This window comes from Aedes aegypti, chromosome 3 (assembly GCF_002204515.2).
Source record: "Aedes aegypti strain LVP_AGWG chromosome 3, AaegL5.0 Primary Assembly, whole genome shotgun sequence".
Taxonomy (NCBI): Eukaryota; Metazoa; Arthropoda; class Insecta; order Diptera; family Culicidae; genus Aedes; species Aedes aegypti.
In genome coordinates, this window is record NC_035109.1 from 290,514,309 (window position 1) to 290,532,006 (window position 17,698).

The 17,698-nt window shown below is 36.6% G+C and overlaps 1 protein-coding gene across 13 annotated transcripts in view; it reads right to left on the reverse strand.

The window, feature by feature from the left end:
* LOC5576251 (pantothenate kinase 3) overlaps nucleotides 1-17,698 on the reverse strand; it is a 115,499-nt gene that overhangs the window by 30,296 nt on the left and 67,505 nt on the right. The gene's annotated exons all lie outside the window — the stretch shown is intronic.

The window sequence follows — 17,698 nt, forward strand, 5'->3', positions numbered from 1 at the left end:
CACGTTTGATTTGGGTGATGGTAAAACTAATATTTGCTTACCGTAAACTGTTCGGTTGCCAAGGTGTGTGAACAGTACCGGGCAAAATAACATCAAATATTAATAATATGTACCGTCAAAAGAAGTATGACATTTTTTCCACATTCTTTAACTTTGAGGATTTGAAACTCTTAGAATTAGGGATAGATATTGATAATTCTTGCCTATATTTAAGTTGTATATGTACGTAACAAATGTGCAAAATATGAGGCAAATTCATCAAGAAATAACAAAAATGCTTGAATAGCGAAAAAAGGGGGCCTCTCTTAGCCGAGTGGTTAGAGTCCGCGGCTACAAAGCAAAGCCATGCTGAAGGTGTCTAGATTCGATTTCCGGTCGGTCCAGGATCTTTTCGTAATGAAAATTTCCTCGACTTCCCTGGGCATAGAGTATAATCATACATGTCACACGATATACCATAGGTTCCCAAACTTTTCGTGTACGCGACCCACCTAGTCATCAAGAGAATTTCTCGCGACCCACCAGTGAAAAATTGTGGAAAAAAATGAGTTACGTACTTAAATTTTCGAGATCTTTAATTACATTGTCAGGAAAGTGATAGACATGCAATCTATAAAATTCATGTTCGTATAGTCAAAGTAAGCACCACTGTTGTTTTTGGTAAATTTTTGTTATTGTAAAAATAAACAACGAATTCTTTTAGATTTTCTCCTCACAGGCATCTAGATAAAGGTTATTACCAACTTTCTACTTTGAAATCATTTGCTGAAAATTGTAGTAAAAATGAAACTATGAAAAAAAAATCCACGTGATCGGCAGGGATTCAAAGCCAGGACTCTTATACGCTAAATGAGCACTTTACCAACTAAGCTACCGAACTACTTGTAAATGGTGCATATTTGAAACTTTTTCGTAGTTATACAAATTTTAATAAAATGACTTCATCCAGTAAATATTGTTTGATGGTAAAACTAATAAATTTTTCAATAATTTTTAAAAGATATGTAATATTCAGAAATTAAAAAAAAAATGCGATGTTTAGTTTCCTCAACTAAAAACATTTCACACTTATCGTTCTTTATAATTCTTATAAGAATATTACACACGCTATGGTTGTCGCTTTAATATCAATATATTGTTATTTTTTTCGAACTAAGATACTGCAAATTATCGAGAAAAATAATCAGAATCTGTTATCATCAAGTTTATTGAATCAATCTCCGAATATTTTGCTCTACGGAATGCAGAAAGTTTGGTCTCGGAATCCATTATGATTCCAATCCCAAGCAAATTGAAAATTCAAGAGATTCTTCAAGAGCCGTGAATATTCCTGACTGGTGCAATATCAAACATCTGAAGCATTGATTGAAGAAAATAAATAATGTGTCCTGGAAGTCAAGCTCAAAATCAAATTTTCTCGCGACCCACCAGAGACTGTTCCACGACCCCCAGGGGGTCGCGACCCACAGTTTGGGAAACTATGATACGAATGCAAAAATGGCAATTTTGGGAAAGAAAGCACTCAGTTAATAACTGTGGAAGTGCTCATAAGAACACTAAGCTGAGAAGCAGGCTCTGTCCCAGTGAGGACGTTAATGCCAAGAATAAGAAGAAAAACTAATGTAATGCTTTTGACTACTATTTTGAGTTTCAAAATTATCTCGAACGCTGTGGCTGTAAAGTGTACCTTGTAAAAAGTTTTGTATTCTACGCGATTGTTTCTCATAGCTATAATTACAAAGAATCGAAATGATAATCAAAATTCCCCTTCCAACACATTTTACGCACCCGTATTCACCAGAGAGTATTTTTATCGCCACAAACACCCATCGCTTATCTGTGTTCGGAGCTTTTTGTCTCAATCGGAGTAATTATTTTCCAAAAGCGATTTCGAAACACCCCTCCAGAATGATCGGATTAATTGATTTCATTTGTCCATTTTTTTTTCGCAGCTAAGCGAAGAAATCCTAATCAACTTTTAATCTGACAGGTTGCCGGTACAATTATTACAAATGACTTGGCTTAAGATTGGGACTCGACCCGAATGAGTTTTCATTATCTGAAATGGCAGCGTTGATGTACTCAAATCAAACATGTATGGCGTCCCAAGAGTTCAAATTCAATTTGTTTTTATTTGTTTATTTTTTCAAGTTTTCAACCTCTCAGTATTTTTTAAATAGCATCTGAAGGATTGAACATAAAAAGCAAATTTGTCTTCATTTTGCTTGATGATGTTATTGATAGAAGTAAGACATCGATATGAATTCTCCATGTATGGCAAAAGAATCATTGGAACAACTTCTCAGATATAAATAGAAGAATCCAATACATAGTGCCAAATTACCATAATTCGCAGCCCATTACGATGCTCAACTGTTGCGGTCTGAATCCTAGAAAAAGGCTACCCATTTATCGTCACACGTCACGCCAAAAGTGCTAGCTTTCGTGCCAACTTTTGGAGAATGCCCTTGGCTGGGCAAGTGTCGTTTGAACCATAAAACCAAACGTTCAAACTTCGAACTGTACAGTAACGGACAAAACTATAAGGTCATTCCACTCCAATTTTCTGCAATCGCTGAATTGTTACGTATTTAACATATTTCCATTAGGATTTTGTGTCTATACTGCTTTTTTTTCAAGCACTCCTGGTTCATACGTTCCTGTTAATTCTTTTTGCTTTTGTAATGTTCTGCAAAATCGTAAATTTCTTAAAATTTATTTGAAATAATAAACGGATAATTACAATAGAAATTATTGTGATGATGATATAAGCCTCCATCTATTGTAGCAAGGTATCCTCCGGTAGCAATGGCCTATTCAAACAAAACTATTTGTTCAAGATTGTGTGACTATGCGTATTCAATCGTACTCCTGTCTGAAGGGCCAAAAACGAATGGCGGACCCGTAAGCAGAGACACTTACGCGAAACCCGCAAGGGAAAACAAATCTACTTTCAGAAATAATTTCACACAAGCAGTCGTAGAATTTAGCCCTGAATACGCAAAATCACAATAGCAATATGCTAAAAATACAGAAATTCTACGAATATGAAAAATTTGATGGAGGTGGTATTGAAGTTTTGTCCGTCAATGTGGCTGGTTTGCGTGACTTCAAAGGGGTAATAAGCGGCAACAGTCGTCACTGGCTATGTGTCACGCCATACTGTCTGTTGCCGATGGTCGCCATAATACCTGTTTCTTTTTCGGCACCGCGAATATCCCGGCGTGGCACCTATCAGTCTACATCTGCTGATCTACAACACAAGTTTTAATCGGCGGTGGCTACGTACTGCTGGTTGGTAGGGGAACGGAGGGTAATATGTCCGTGTTTGCGGAAAAAGGCAATTTGTGCTATGGGACAAGTTACCTTGAGGAAAATTTTTAATTTAGGATTGTTGAATCCATTGACGTTCTCTAAAATATCATTTCGTGTCAAGTTTTTGATATGTTAGTTGTTAAAAATGGACTATTCAACGATAAGTCAACTTGCATACAAGTTTACCCGCTTGTATGGCGATTCATTTGCCTTATTAACTACGGAATTAAATCTTTATGTGTTTCAACAACTTCCATGATACTTTCGACACTAATGAAGTATTTTTTGATGCTTCAGGAAATAATTATATCTTGCCATGTAGAAGAAACGATAATATATGGAGACGATAGGGATGTTAAAGAAAATATTAAATCGAAATTTAGCAATGCAATTTAAACAAAATTATATCCTACTAGAACGGTGAAATCCTATTCTGCATGCTTGATTTATTAGATCACTTTAAAATTTGACAAATAACAGTTCATATAAAATGTGAACACTGATGAAACCGGTATTTCATACAACTTTTCAGACCAGTTGTACAAAATTGTGATGTGACGGAACATTTCTATATAGATTTTCCATAAAAGAATGCATCGATTTCTCTTCACCGTTGCTCTCCTCACATTATTGCAGAAAACTGGTTCATTTTTCGAAAAATTGTTTCTTACGTTACGCTCTGTTATTATGGACCAATTCATACATTTCATAACGCTGTTGCAGTCCATAAAAATATTAAATCACTCAAAGGGGCTTTTCCTTCTTTCTGAATTCAAAGTTAAAATAAATAAATAAAATCCATAAAATTATTCATACAAAAAGCGTTATGATGAGTTGGATGGGTGTCAAAAATGACCAATTTCGGCGTTATGAAATATGTAAATGAACTCTATATGCTCTTTTCAAAAGAGATCTGTTAGACAGACATGTTTTTACTGAATCATAGAAACAGCCATCCATTTTCATCCTTAAGGTTTCGAACATCAATTAAAAAATGCTTCTTCACTAACATTTCCGTTTTTATGCGGGGCAAAACACGCCGGTTGATCAGAGATAACGCCTTGCTGTTAACATGCGCACACAATCATGCTTGCATATACGTTACATACAGTATTGGATACAACATTTGCAACTTTGGCGATTTTCCATACAAAATGGTCAAATTTGGTGGGTTAGATCTCAGTTATTTATGGACCGAATCGAATTAAATTTTCACAGTGAGTCAGAAGTAGCATATATTTTTGAGTAAATTTTCGAAGATGGATTACCAAATGGTGAGCTCGTTCCATTTTTATCCTAACACAAATTTGTATCGTAGCTATGCTTACTGGTTTAAAGCCCAAAAAACGGGCGTTTTTTTTTAGTTTTCGATGTCTAAACGTGATTTTAGAGGGGTGGTGTCTTCTGAAGAGATGGAGGGTATCTAATAAGCTTTATTTTGATATAAAAATATTACTGATCTATCAACCTAGCAGGGCAGTGCGAAAACATTGTTTTCTATATTTGCTCAAATGAAGTTGCTGTCTTCAGCAAAGTTACAGATAATGGTAATTGAATTTGTTTCTCTTCAACTTTGTACAAACATTTGTTCAAGAGTTACAGAGGATTTTGTTTTGAACATCCCTAAAAACAGATTTTTAGAATAACTTTTTCAAAAATGATTTAAGCAAAAAAAGTAAATTCAAGAAAGTTGTCAACGATCGAAAAACCTCGAAGACACCAACTTTCTATCTCGTCTACTTTTAAAGTTTTAATTTGAGCTAAAAACTGGTAACTTTTGGGCTCTAAACATCGAGGAAAACGGCAAACCAAAGAACTTCCATCTGAAAGAAACCTTTTTAGGCTAAAAATCACGCATTGTTTAATTTTGTTCCGACGTGTTCCATGCTAATTGGGAACTACTGTTTATGAGCCCATTTAAAGCATTTATGAGAATAATTTTACAAAAAAAATATTTTAACGCCTGTGTTCGTACTTAAAAGTTTTTATGTATAATTAAAGAGCATCCATTTCGTACCAAACTTCTTTCAAACATAAAAATTGTCAAAGTTTTAAAGTTGTAATGAATTGTAAATTTTCAAGAGTATATCATGATCATTTTCATATAATAACATTATTTCAATGGACGATAATTTCAGTTCTCTTTTGACTTTGCCCTTTACCCAACACAAGTATGTTACTAATCATTGAATAATATTGTTATAACATGTACCTGTGTATAAATGTGGACCAGGAGGAGAATGGCAGCCGCTTAAACGGTGTATTTTTACATGTCATTTCATTATTTTTTTTTATGCTTCCAATGGGCCCATAATCAGTTGTTCTTAATTAGCATTTAGACATCTAAAACTAAAAAGCGCACGTTTTTTTGCGCTCTGAATCAGTGTGCAATGTTAGACTTATATAATCGTTAAATAAACTGTAGATAATCGTCACTAAAATTGTAGGCAGAAGCCATTTTTCCTGTTTTATGTAAAAAAATTGAGATACACGTACCTATACTTTTAGTTATTTGTCACAAATACTCAAAATAACCTTTGAATAGTTCGACCTTAAAAATTTTGACTCTCTGACAGTCGGCGCCGTTATTAACTTTACTAAGTTTGGAGTTCTTGAAATTATACATTGTAGTTGGTATGCTAGTTCCAAGCTGCATCTGTTGGTTCTCTGTACAGCTTTGATTATTCCAGTCAATCCCGGAGTAGCACCTACGGATTCTACGGTAAACAATGATCATGCTTATGTTCATTTTTGGGAAAATTTCCTATTCACGAAATCAAAAGTAATAACGCTGATATGAAAAACCTATATAAAAAGCGTCTTCAGCAGTTCTTCACTTGTTGTCTTCGTCTAAATGTACAACTTTGTAGCAATGTCAAGCAATTTCTTCATATTGTGAATTTGTAGGGTTCCGGTTTGCATGTAAAGCTTCAGCGTGGCATAGCCCATTGCACGGTGACGTTATCCGAACATAGAATCGCTCTCTTTCTCTCCTTTAGGAAATCTGAAAACAACGGTGCCAGTACCTGTCAAAATTGACAGATACTGGCACCATTGTTTTCAGTTTTTGTTGAAGAGCGAAAGACAGAGAACTTCGCCGTGAAATGAACTATTAAGTTTAGTACATTTTGAATTCAAACGACTGTTTTCTTCTTCTTTTATTACATTAAGTACTCACTGGGACAAAGCCTGCTTCCCAGCTTGTTCAATGGGCACTTCCACAGTTATCAACTGAGAGCTTTCTTTACCAAAGTTGCCATTTTCGCATTCGTATATCGTGTGGCAGGTACGATTATACTTTATGCCCAGGGAAGTTAAGGAAATTACCATTACGAAAAGATCATGTACCGACCGGGAATCGACAATCGACACCTTCAGCATGGCTTTGCTGTATAGCCACGGACTCTAACCACTAGGCTAAGGAAGGCCCCTAACGGATATTTGGTGTTATGAAATAAGGGGTGGGCGATTTGCCCCACAAGTGAAAAATTTCATAGAATATTACACAAAATTACTACGAGAATATTCGAAAACATTAGTTTCGGGTTTCCTACGAGTTTTGTTTCTGAAAAAAAAACACAAAAAAATGTAAACAAAAAAGGATTTTACATTTTCTATAATATTGAATAAAAAATGTGTTCAAAAACTCGTCGCGCTTCCAAATCGAGCGTGCTTTTTTTTGCATGGGCATTGGGCACATCACCCCCCGTTCCCCTACATATTTCTCTCTTGCAAGATCCGCCTGCGACACATTCACGTGCACGCCCTGGACCGGTCCTCCAGCGGCAGATCGGATGATGTTTGATCGCATGCCGTCATGAGACGTCACAGAATGTACATAAAGCTTGCGTCGCCATAAAAACCTGTTTTGTTGTGGTGGCAAATCTTTCTTCTTTCTAGTAGTGCAGCACAAACGCACCTGTACTAGTGCGAAAGATGGCCGACTAAGGAGAGAACCTGCAATGTGGCTTTGATCTCAACGTTGGAATAACATATGTACTAATTTATGGACCGGTTTTTGGTAAGGACCGTACGTCCTTCGCTTTGGCGCGAATGCTCGCCATCCCGGATGCGAGAATAGAAATGTTTACGTTGTTTGACGCAAATTAGAAATCTTTGAACTTTGATCATGAAAATAGAGTATAGAAACGCGAAAAAAATTAAAAAAAACTTCGGATTTTATCTGTCAAAAAACTGCTATTTTTGAGTATATTGCAATTAACCCTATTTTGAATAAATTCCTAATCAAAATTGAGTGTGTCTTTTTATGCACTCTAGTAAAAGGTAATCGTGACACACAATTACCGATATTTTGTTTCAATCAGTGAACTTTTGCACTACCCTAGTTTATAAAACTAGCCTCACCGGTGGGCCAAATGTTTGTATAAGACAAAATTTTATGATATGATTTTGATATGCTAGTCAGGTATCACTCAATTTTTGCGACGTAGCCAGTACAGTTCTTCACTGTTGAAGGATGCATGATTTTCGTCCAAGAAACGTGTAAAAAAAAACAGATTCTATACCATTACTCGGAAGACCATTACCCGGAATGCAATTTACCGGAAGACCGTTTACCGGAATGTACCATTACCCGGAAAAATCATTTACCGGAATGTACCATTTACCGGAATACACCATTACCCGGAAAGCCAAATCTTCCATTTTAGACGACCTTTCATTGATGCGCAGCACAAATTATGTCACGATAACCATGGACATTCTCGACTCCCTCGGTTTCCATAAACACTATTTCAAAAGACATCTCCAAACAGCTATGGACCAAATATGTTGTTCTTCTTGCCGGCGTTACGGCTCAACTGGGACAAAACCTGCTTCTCAGCTGTTCTAGGAGCATTTCTACAGTTAATAGCTGAGAGCTTATGTCAACCGACCATTTTTGCATTCGCTCATAGTTTGACAAGTATGTAAGTACTCTAGCTCTGAAACGTTGTCAAATTTGTCATCCAGAAATAATTTTGAATTGGCGGTATTCAATTCTACCAACCTCAGCTTGATCTTTCTGAATAACTTCACTTTGCCGCAACGTAAGATTTAAACTGTGAACGAATATCACGATACCAATATTTGATTGAACATGTAATTTTATTGGCGACCAAATTAGAAAAGAATCGCCTGATATAGATCGGAAATCTATGTCTTCAAATTTAGGCTATAAAACTAAATATTACAGGCAAGGATAGAAAGAATGAAAAAAAATATTAATTTTTTTTTATATCCGAGTCCACTTGGAAGGTACCATCATTATAAATCGAAATCGAAAAAAGCATAACAAATAAGGTAGGTTGCATTTGAGTAAATGGAACATCTCAGCATTTAAAAATGTTTGGAGTTATCATGGTTTTCTTATTCCTTTACGTTAAAACAGATCAGAATCCAATTTTAATATTGTATCAAAATATAAAAAAACACTTATCTTGCGAGGGAAGCAACATACAACAGTTCAATTCTCATGTCAGCTTTATGGTTTGGGGAAAGCTAAAAAAATCAAGTCGAAAACTAAGAGTGCCTTGGTGATTGAGAGTAGGGACACTATTCGCCATTGTAACGTCCATCTTTGGAACCTGAATAGATCTACTTTTCCTTTGAATTTGATTGATTGTGCTATTTTTCTCCGAATGTCATAACTCTGAATGTCGGTACCCCGAATTCAATGCCAGTGTAATAAACAAGAAAGAACAATAAGCAATCAAAATAATAAGATATTTGGCCATTTTTGACTAAACACATTTTGCCAAAAATGCCGAGATCGGTAGAACTCGAAAGAACCGCCAACCAAATAAAGAAGGGTGAATATCAGATGATCCGAAATGGGTCATTCTAGAAAAAGGCATATACGGGGGATTTAAAATCGGTTGATTGACGTTTGCGGAAACGGCTTTCGGCGAATTGACACTCGGCTAAAAGTATTAAAAATTCTAATCGTTGCTTATTTATTAACATTTGGACGCTTGGAGAATCGACGGTCGAATATTAAACGTAAAGTTACATAGTTGTAGCCAAATTAAGACAAGCTGAAAAGATAAGTTGAGAGAACAGCTTATTTTTAAAAGAAGGGTGAATCATTTATGAAATGCAAATATATGAAGATGGTGCATATTGACATGATCAAGTATAAAGATATCTTAGACTCCTCTCTGGTGCTTATATATTTTGAACTTATACTTGGTGATCATTTTAAATATTTTTACGTCAACATACTGATATGAATGACCATAAAACGGTTTAAAATGTCTAGAAATGCAGATATAATTTTCCGGTAAATGGTCCTTCCGGGTAACGGTTTTCCGGTAAATAATTCATTCCGGTAAATGGTTTTCCGGGTAATGGTCTTCCGGTTAATTGCATTCCGGGTAATGGTTTTCCGGGTAATGTCGGAGAACCAAAAAAACAAACAAAAAGTGCTATATATTTTTCAATCCATCTCTAACCAGGATTGAGGGCTTTCCTTCTAAAGAGCCCAAACATAATATTTATAAGAGTTTCATAAGTGCATGAACTTGTATCCATTCTTCTTTAAATTTGACGTACTCAACATACGTTCCCACACCTAATTGATTCAAACTAACCCTCACAGACAGGCAATGACAAGACAAATTGCTGTCAATGCTTACGCGCAAAAGGCTCCGGGTCGACCCGGCGCGTACTTTCTAGCGCATTCATTCCAGCAATACGTAGTTTCATTGTAATTTATGTGCTTTGTCAGATGTTAGTTGACGTCAAACGCAAAGAAGGAATGTGGTCAACGGTGATCTCGCGCTTAAGAACGCAAATCGAAGTCCGGCGATCTTTCTGGAGATGAACCTTTATTATCATGCATGGATTATCACGTAAATGTGCTAAAACACATCTGCGCATTCAGAAACAGAACCACATTCGTGGGTGACTCAATGAAAAGTACCGGGCAACAAGTTCGTATCTTGATTTAAACATCCGGATTTGACACTTTTGACTAGCGCACAATGGACGGGGAAAAAATAAAGTTTGGCCAATATTTACTTGCTTTATTTCCTTACTTGAAGAAAATCTCATGTAAATATGCTATTTGGTCTTTTTGACGTTTCAGAAGGGACTATTCGCATACTATGTAACTTTTATGAATCGTACACGATTTTATCAAAAATGCAATCGAATTTTATTGAAAACACAAATATTGTGTAAGATGATATTGGAGTGGATATTGGAATGATTTTATTAAGAAAATTATCGTGAAACTATGCGTAAGCTATTTAAAAAGTTTGTTAAACAGCTTAAACTTGAAAACCAGAAAATTTCTGCAAAAAAAAAATCCAAACGTTTTGTGAGATATAAGGATGCTTTTGAATGTATACGATTCAAAACGGCTTCGACATGACGCGAAACAAGTTGTTTTTACGTTGAAAATCATTAAGATAATTAAGATCTACTATTGAATACAACTCTTTCCTTAGCCGAGTGGTTAGAGTCCGCGGCTACTAAGCAAAGCCATGCTGAAGGTGTCTGGGTTCAATTCCCGGTCGGTCCAGGATCTTTTCGTAATGGAAATTTTCTTGACTTCCCTGGGCATAGAGTGTTAATCGTACCTGCCACACGATATACGAATGCAAAAATGGCAAATTTGGCAAAGAAAGCTCTCAGTTAATAACTGTGGAAATGTTCATAAGAACACTAAGTTGAGAAGCAGGCTCTGTCCCAGTGAGGACGTTAATGCCAAGAAGAAGATAAAATTTAATCAATTATTTTTTTATCTTTCGTTTTTTAATAGTTTTGGCCGCCTCTTTCTATGAAGCCCATTATGCAGCGGCGGCTGCTGAAAGACCAAGCTTCGATTGGACCTTGGTGCGGCATTTTGCTGCTGCGCTGCGATAACTCTCTCAGCGTCCCCATTCATTTTGCAGCGAATCGTTGTGTTGATTGTAAGAACGGTATATCCCCAATGATAAGCGAAATTGCCCTGTCACACTGGAGGCATTGTTCCCACCTGAACCTGACAAGAGAGCCGAAATCCTGTTGGTTGGAAGAGGTGCCGTATTCCCACCCGCGATGATATTACTTTATTGCACAAAGGTAAGGAAAACAATAAACTTTGGTTAAAACTCATTATCGAAGAAATGTTTAACCTTTATATCAGTGGTCACCGCATGCGGCCCTCGTAAAGGTTTTGTGCGGCCCGCGAACACATTTTGAATGTTTATATGAAGTGGCCAGCGTGTTACATAAAAGAAATAACGAGACTTGTATTCTTTGGTCTTTGCAACTATGTTTTCGAAAGTTGATCATTATTATATGAAACATTTTCCTGTAGGATATTATTAGGTATTTATCAGACCAGAAATGCTCAGAAATAACCAGTAAAGTGAAAGAAGCTACTATTCGATGCAAAAATGAGGCGGTTTCGAGGTTCTCCTAAGAATTAAAAATTTAACTCACAATTCACAACACGAATCCTCAAACGATTTGAGTGGGAGTGCATCGAAATGTGGGGATTTTTGCTGAACTCTTCCTCTCTTGTTTCTATGCTCGCCCTTACTGCCACTTTAAGATAACTCTTAAATGACTCGTCCAAACAGAAAAGGCCTCGTGGAGTAGCGATTACACTCTTCTTTGATGGAATTTTCCTCCGTTATGTTTTATGTCGCATCTTCCTCGCTCATTTTTATTGTCTCTCTGCTTAGTATATTTTCGCTTCCTTACAAAGAAGCAAAGACAGCACGCTAGTCTAGAGCATGCTTTCGAACTCTGGTGATGCTGCGGAGTATTATCAAGCCTGGGGATAACTAGAAATCTGTCTGAGACCCTATCTCTTGAATCTATCTTGAAACGAGAAATCTTAGATAAGTCAAGGGTTTAAAATAAGCTTCAAGTGCCTATAAATGTCTTCGCTTCGCGAAAAATCTTCGCATCGGTTTAGTGATAAAATTTTAGTTCTTTTGAAGCAATGTAAGCATCCAAATTTAAGGAAGGATTTCAGGGAGCCCAACCCGTATTTATTTGGAGTCTGATTTTTTTTATGGGACAATAGTTTCTGTATTGTTTTGGTCAGGAACTTCTTGTACAAGAGATTCTCGAAGGATCACAAAACTCATTTCCGTGTTAATAGAAAAAGGTTCATAATTTTGCACTCTCATTAAAAATTTCAAAAATAAATTCTCAAATACGTTGTGGCCCGCGTTATGTTTTGAAAACACCTAAGTGGTCCGCTTAAACATATAAGCTGAGGACCACTGCTTTATATGCTATTTGTTGTTTTATTGTTTCAGAAGGGACTAATCACGTAATATGTATTTTTTTAAACATAACACGTATTTTTTTTTTTTTGATTTCACAAACAAATTTGATTGAAAGCACAAACTTTATGTGTATTTGATCGATCGTGATCAAACAAGGTTTTGACTCAATATCCCTGACTTTCCAGTCGATTTCCAGTAAAGTTCCAGACTATTGTGTTCTACAACAGTATGGCCAATAAAAAAATGCAAAAATTATCATATCATATTTTAAAGTAGTTTGTATAGAAGCTTTTTTTTAATTTGTGGTGTAAACTGGGCGATGGATTTTAAAGAAATTTTTATTTTGTTCCAAGTGTTATGTCTGTTTGTCTGTGCTTATATCTTAAAAGCCTTATTTGATACTCGACCTTGATCTACAATAAGTCCTAGTAAAGTTCCTTAACCTTCGGGCTGTCGCGCTGTTGTACTTTGTACAACAGTTGTGATTTATATGCTATCATTTTGCAATAAAGATATCTATCGACACCAAACCAAAATATATTCCTCAAGAATCTTCTTAAGAACAATACTCGACGGTTTTTATTTACAGTATGGCCCTTGATAATGCGGTAAAATCAGCAAATATACATGAAAGTCGCATAATAATGGGATTGGGTACCACTTCTAGTACTGCATTTGGTCCCTCGGTAGTGCAAAAGGTACCCAAGTTTGACAGATCGCAGTACACTTTTCACGGCATTCTAGATTACCATATGAGCCATAAAATGTTGGGCAACTGCAAGGGACATGAAGGTCTTCAATGAGTCTTTGGTTCGAGTAAACCACAGTTTTAAATCGGTATATCTATATCTATATAGAAACTTAGGGTCTTTAGTAAAAATGTTCTGGAGGTGAAGCGTTATCTGATGGTACTGCATTTAATTCGGAATTTGACCGCTAGGTGGCACTAGTGGGCATGGAAGTTTTACTTTTGTTTTGCAAATATTTCAGGATCCTGATCATTTAGAAGGATGGCGTCTTCGGCAAAGTTGTTTAGTAAGTTAAGGACTATCATTGATCGAGCTAGTTGATTCAAAATTTTGCCACAAGGCGGCGCTAGTGTGCATGAAACTTTTGTTTGCAGATATCTCAGGAGCCTGACCACTTAGAGAGATAGTGTCTTCGACAAAGTAGTTCAGTAGCTCAAGGACTATCATTATTTGAGGCAAGAAATATGATATTTTGCCACCAGGCGGCGCTAGTGAGCATGAAACTTTTGTTTTGCGGATACTGCAGGATCTTGACTTTTCAGACAGGCACCTCCAGTAAAGTTGTTCAGAAGCTCAGGAACTATCATTATTTACAAAATCTCAAACTTTAAGCATTAACCAAAGAAATAATTTGAACTACTGAACAACTCTGCCGAAGACGCCATCTTTCCAAGTGATCAGGCTCCTGAGATATTATCGAAACAAATGTTTTATGCTCACTAGCGCCGCCTGGTGGCAAAATTTAGAATCAAATAGCTCTAACAATGATAGTCCATAAGTTACCGAGCAACTTTGCCGAAGACACCATTTTTCTAAGTGGTCAGGATCCTGAGATCTGCAATACAAAAGTTTCATGCTCGCTAGCGCCGCCTAGTGGCAAAATCCCGAATTTCTTGGCTAAAATAATGGTAGCCCTTGAGCTACTGAACAACTTTGCCGAAGACTTCATCTCTCTAAGTGGTCAGACTCCTGGGATATTCGCAAAACCAAGGGTGTTGTACAAAGTACAACGCGCGACTACTCGCGTTACAAAAATTCGCGCGACGACCGAAAGGTTAATATGTGTCGTGTGTCAGTGTCTTTAGAAAAATCTTGACACAAACAAGACGGGAATGGCTACCGCTTCTGTTTCCTAAGCAGAAGGTCATGGGTTCAACACAAGACCCGCCCCTTTACGTGTACGTTGTAGTTGTATCATTCACTTGCTTCTATTTTCCACTCTCAATCTATCACACTTCAAATTATTCGTTCATAGCAATCTCTACAGGGGCCCAGATAGCCGTAGCGGTAAACGCGCAGCTATTCAGCAAGACCAAGCTGAGGGTCGTGGGTTCGAATCCCACCGGTCGAGGATCTTTTCGAGTTGGAAATTTTCTCGACTTCCCAGGGCATAGAGTATCTTCGTACCTGCCACACGATATACACATGCAAAAATGGTCATTGACATAGTAAGCTCTCAGTTAATAACTGTGGAAGTGCTCATAAGAACACTAAGCTGAGAAGCAGGCTCTGTCCCAGTGGGGACGTAACGCCAGAAAGAAGAAGAAGAAGAAGCAATCTCTACAATCAGAGACGGACAAGAAACCGTATCTCTACGCTTCTATTCTTCCATCATTATAGCACAATGTAATCCACGGAAGATACACTTTCGAGAACTCCAAACATTATAAAGTCAATAACGGCGCCGGCCACGTCCTTACGGTCTTCGGGGAAACGAAGGATTTTGAGTAGACTATCCATTGTTAGTAGAGGCCGCATCTCCATGGTTGTCACAGGAAGGAATTTGTTAGTGGGGAGGGTTTGAATGTAGTTTTCAGGGGAGGGTTTAAAAGCAGGATTCACCTTGGTGAGTAATGCGATTCATGTGATTCATTCACATTTAAAAACTGTGAACCTTTAGTAAATCTACACTTTCAGTGTTAAATCATAGAACAAAAATCTATAATTAACAAAATTAGGTAAAATATAGGGTTCTGTTTTCGAATGCTATTTATACATTAACACGAGTTTTTGTCGACATTTATAGTGACAAAGCATTCAGATTTTGTCGAATAAATACATAAGAGTGATAAAAATCACATCGTTGTCATAATTATAATGAGTTTCGTAATACAATATACATCTTAAATAAAAGCATGAAACGAGCTCACCCAATTGATCACCCGTCCTTGACTAAGCAGCAATGAGCTACATCATCATTCTTAATATACACAGCAATAAAAACTTCGGCGAAGCGAAAATGAACTCACTTGCTTGGGGCCTCACAAATCACTGCCCAGCAAGCGAAACGCGTTGAACGAGAAAAAAAAATCCCTTAGACATCGCGAAAATCGAACTCGTTTGCTTGGGCCTCCAAAATGCACTGGCCAGCAAACAAAACGCGTGGAACAAAAACAAAAGTCACTCCAACGACACGGAAACCGAACTCAGTCCATCATAAATATCTCTTCTGTCGAAAAATCCATGAATCTAAAGAGTATTATTAGTAATTCATCAATAATTTCCTCGGGATCCAGCCCATATTAATTATTACTCTCTTACAGAAATATGGCCTACATTTAAATACATACAGCGAAAAACATCCCGCAGAATTTTAAAACTAACACAATATTTAAATGATTTTAGGGGTACATGCTAGAACTTCCATCTTCGATAATATAATGTTTTATATATCTCGCACAAATTATCCAAAATTATTTAAATGCATCAATGTTTAAACCCGTTACAATGTTTATCAGGTTCCAACAGCAATAACAGTTTCAAAAATTATGGTAAAGTACCGGCAATCTTTTCCCTGACCTCAAGTTAAATTCCCAGACTTTCCAAGTCGGAAATTGAACTCCTCGACATTCCCTAACTCAAACAGCTCTAGCTTTAAAAATACAGTGATCCCTCCATGAGTCGATGTTCCATGACTCGATATCGACTCATGGAACCATACTGGAAACAAAATTTCATGGTTACTATGATGGTCCCTTCAAACAGCTTTCCAAAGGATTGCTGTTCCATGACTCGATATTTCCATGAGTCGATGGTCCCTTCAATATCGACTCATGGAGGTTTCACTTTACCAAATTTCTACGAAAAACTAACATTTTTTGTGAAATCTATGGATGTGTTTTTGATGTGTACCTCAAGTCATTTCGACGATGTTATAGTCAAAGAAATTTGATTTTTTGGATAATTTTGATCAAAATGAATGAGGTTAAGGTAGGCGTGCCAGTTATAGACAAAATGATTCCCTATTTCGTCATATTTATTAATTCGCCATTCAATTATAATCAAATTTTTAATAATGTTGTATGTTTAAGTAGTTTGATATAAAACATAGATATGTTAAAACTTTTAAAAATAGTTGCGAGTGTATTATGACACAATAAAAAATAAAAATAAATCTCAAAATTACTTGGCCGCATCTTTGTATCAAACCCGACCATTGTGCATTGTGAGATGATAGCTACACACTAATGAAAAAGTTCACCCATTCAATGGCTACCTTGACTCATCGTGTCCATCAGCGCCGGAGTGTATAATTGTTATCTCACACCTTCGGGTTTCTCATGGTGGCACCTGTTTGTTGTCGGTAATTGAAAACAAAACGATTCAAGACGGGCGTCGTGATTATTTCGCACACTTTTATGTTGCTAAACAATTATAATTTTGCAGATGTCGACTTCCTTTCCCATCATATTTATTATTTCTGCGACCGCCATGGTGATTCATACATGGCGACCATACATGGTGAGTCTAACATTGTTTGTGGCTCTCAAATTATTTGATTTAATAAGCAAGTTTTTTTCAAAAAATATTCCATTGATCTTGTGAAGTGAATTTCAAATCCGTGATTTTGGACGATGATCTTAAACTCATGATGCGTTTCTAAAACGTGAGCAGAAGGCCATTTCAACGCACTCGCGATCCTGCTATGAAAATTATATGGCAGGATCTGTAATAACAGATTAAAAAACGTTTTGCTCAATTAAGAAACACCAACTTTGAAAATAAGTTTTCTCGACGATAAGACCCAGGTTCTTAGCCCTAATGGAAAATCTAAAATTCTGAGAAAAAAAAACCTCAGAAGCCGATTCCGGCATTGAAAGATGAAAACAAATTACCCTAGTAGCACACATGCTATAATTGAGGCAGAATAACTCTTATATGACCAGATCTGGTCATATAAGAGTTATTCTGCTTCTCTTATAACATGTGTGCTACTCGGGTATTACTCACTAATTGCGAAAAAGCTCAAAAACTTGCTATGCGGTTTGAAAGTGCGCACAATTTTAATTTAGGACTAATCCAATTGAAAATCAAGTTACTCAGGATTTCGAAAGTATTCTCAATAAAGAGATCGTTTTGTAAATTCTTGGGGAACTGATTTGGAAGGATGGAGAATTATTATTA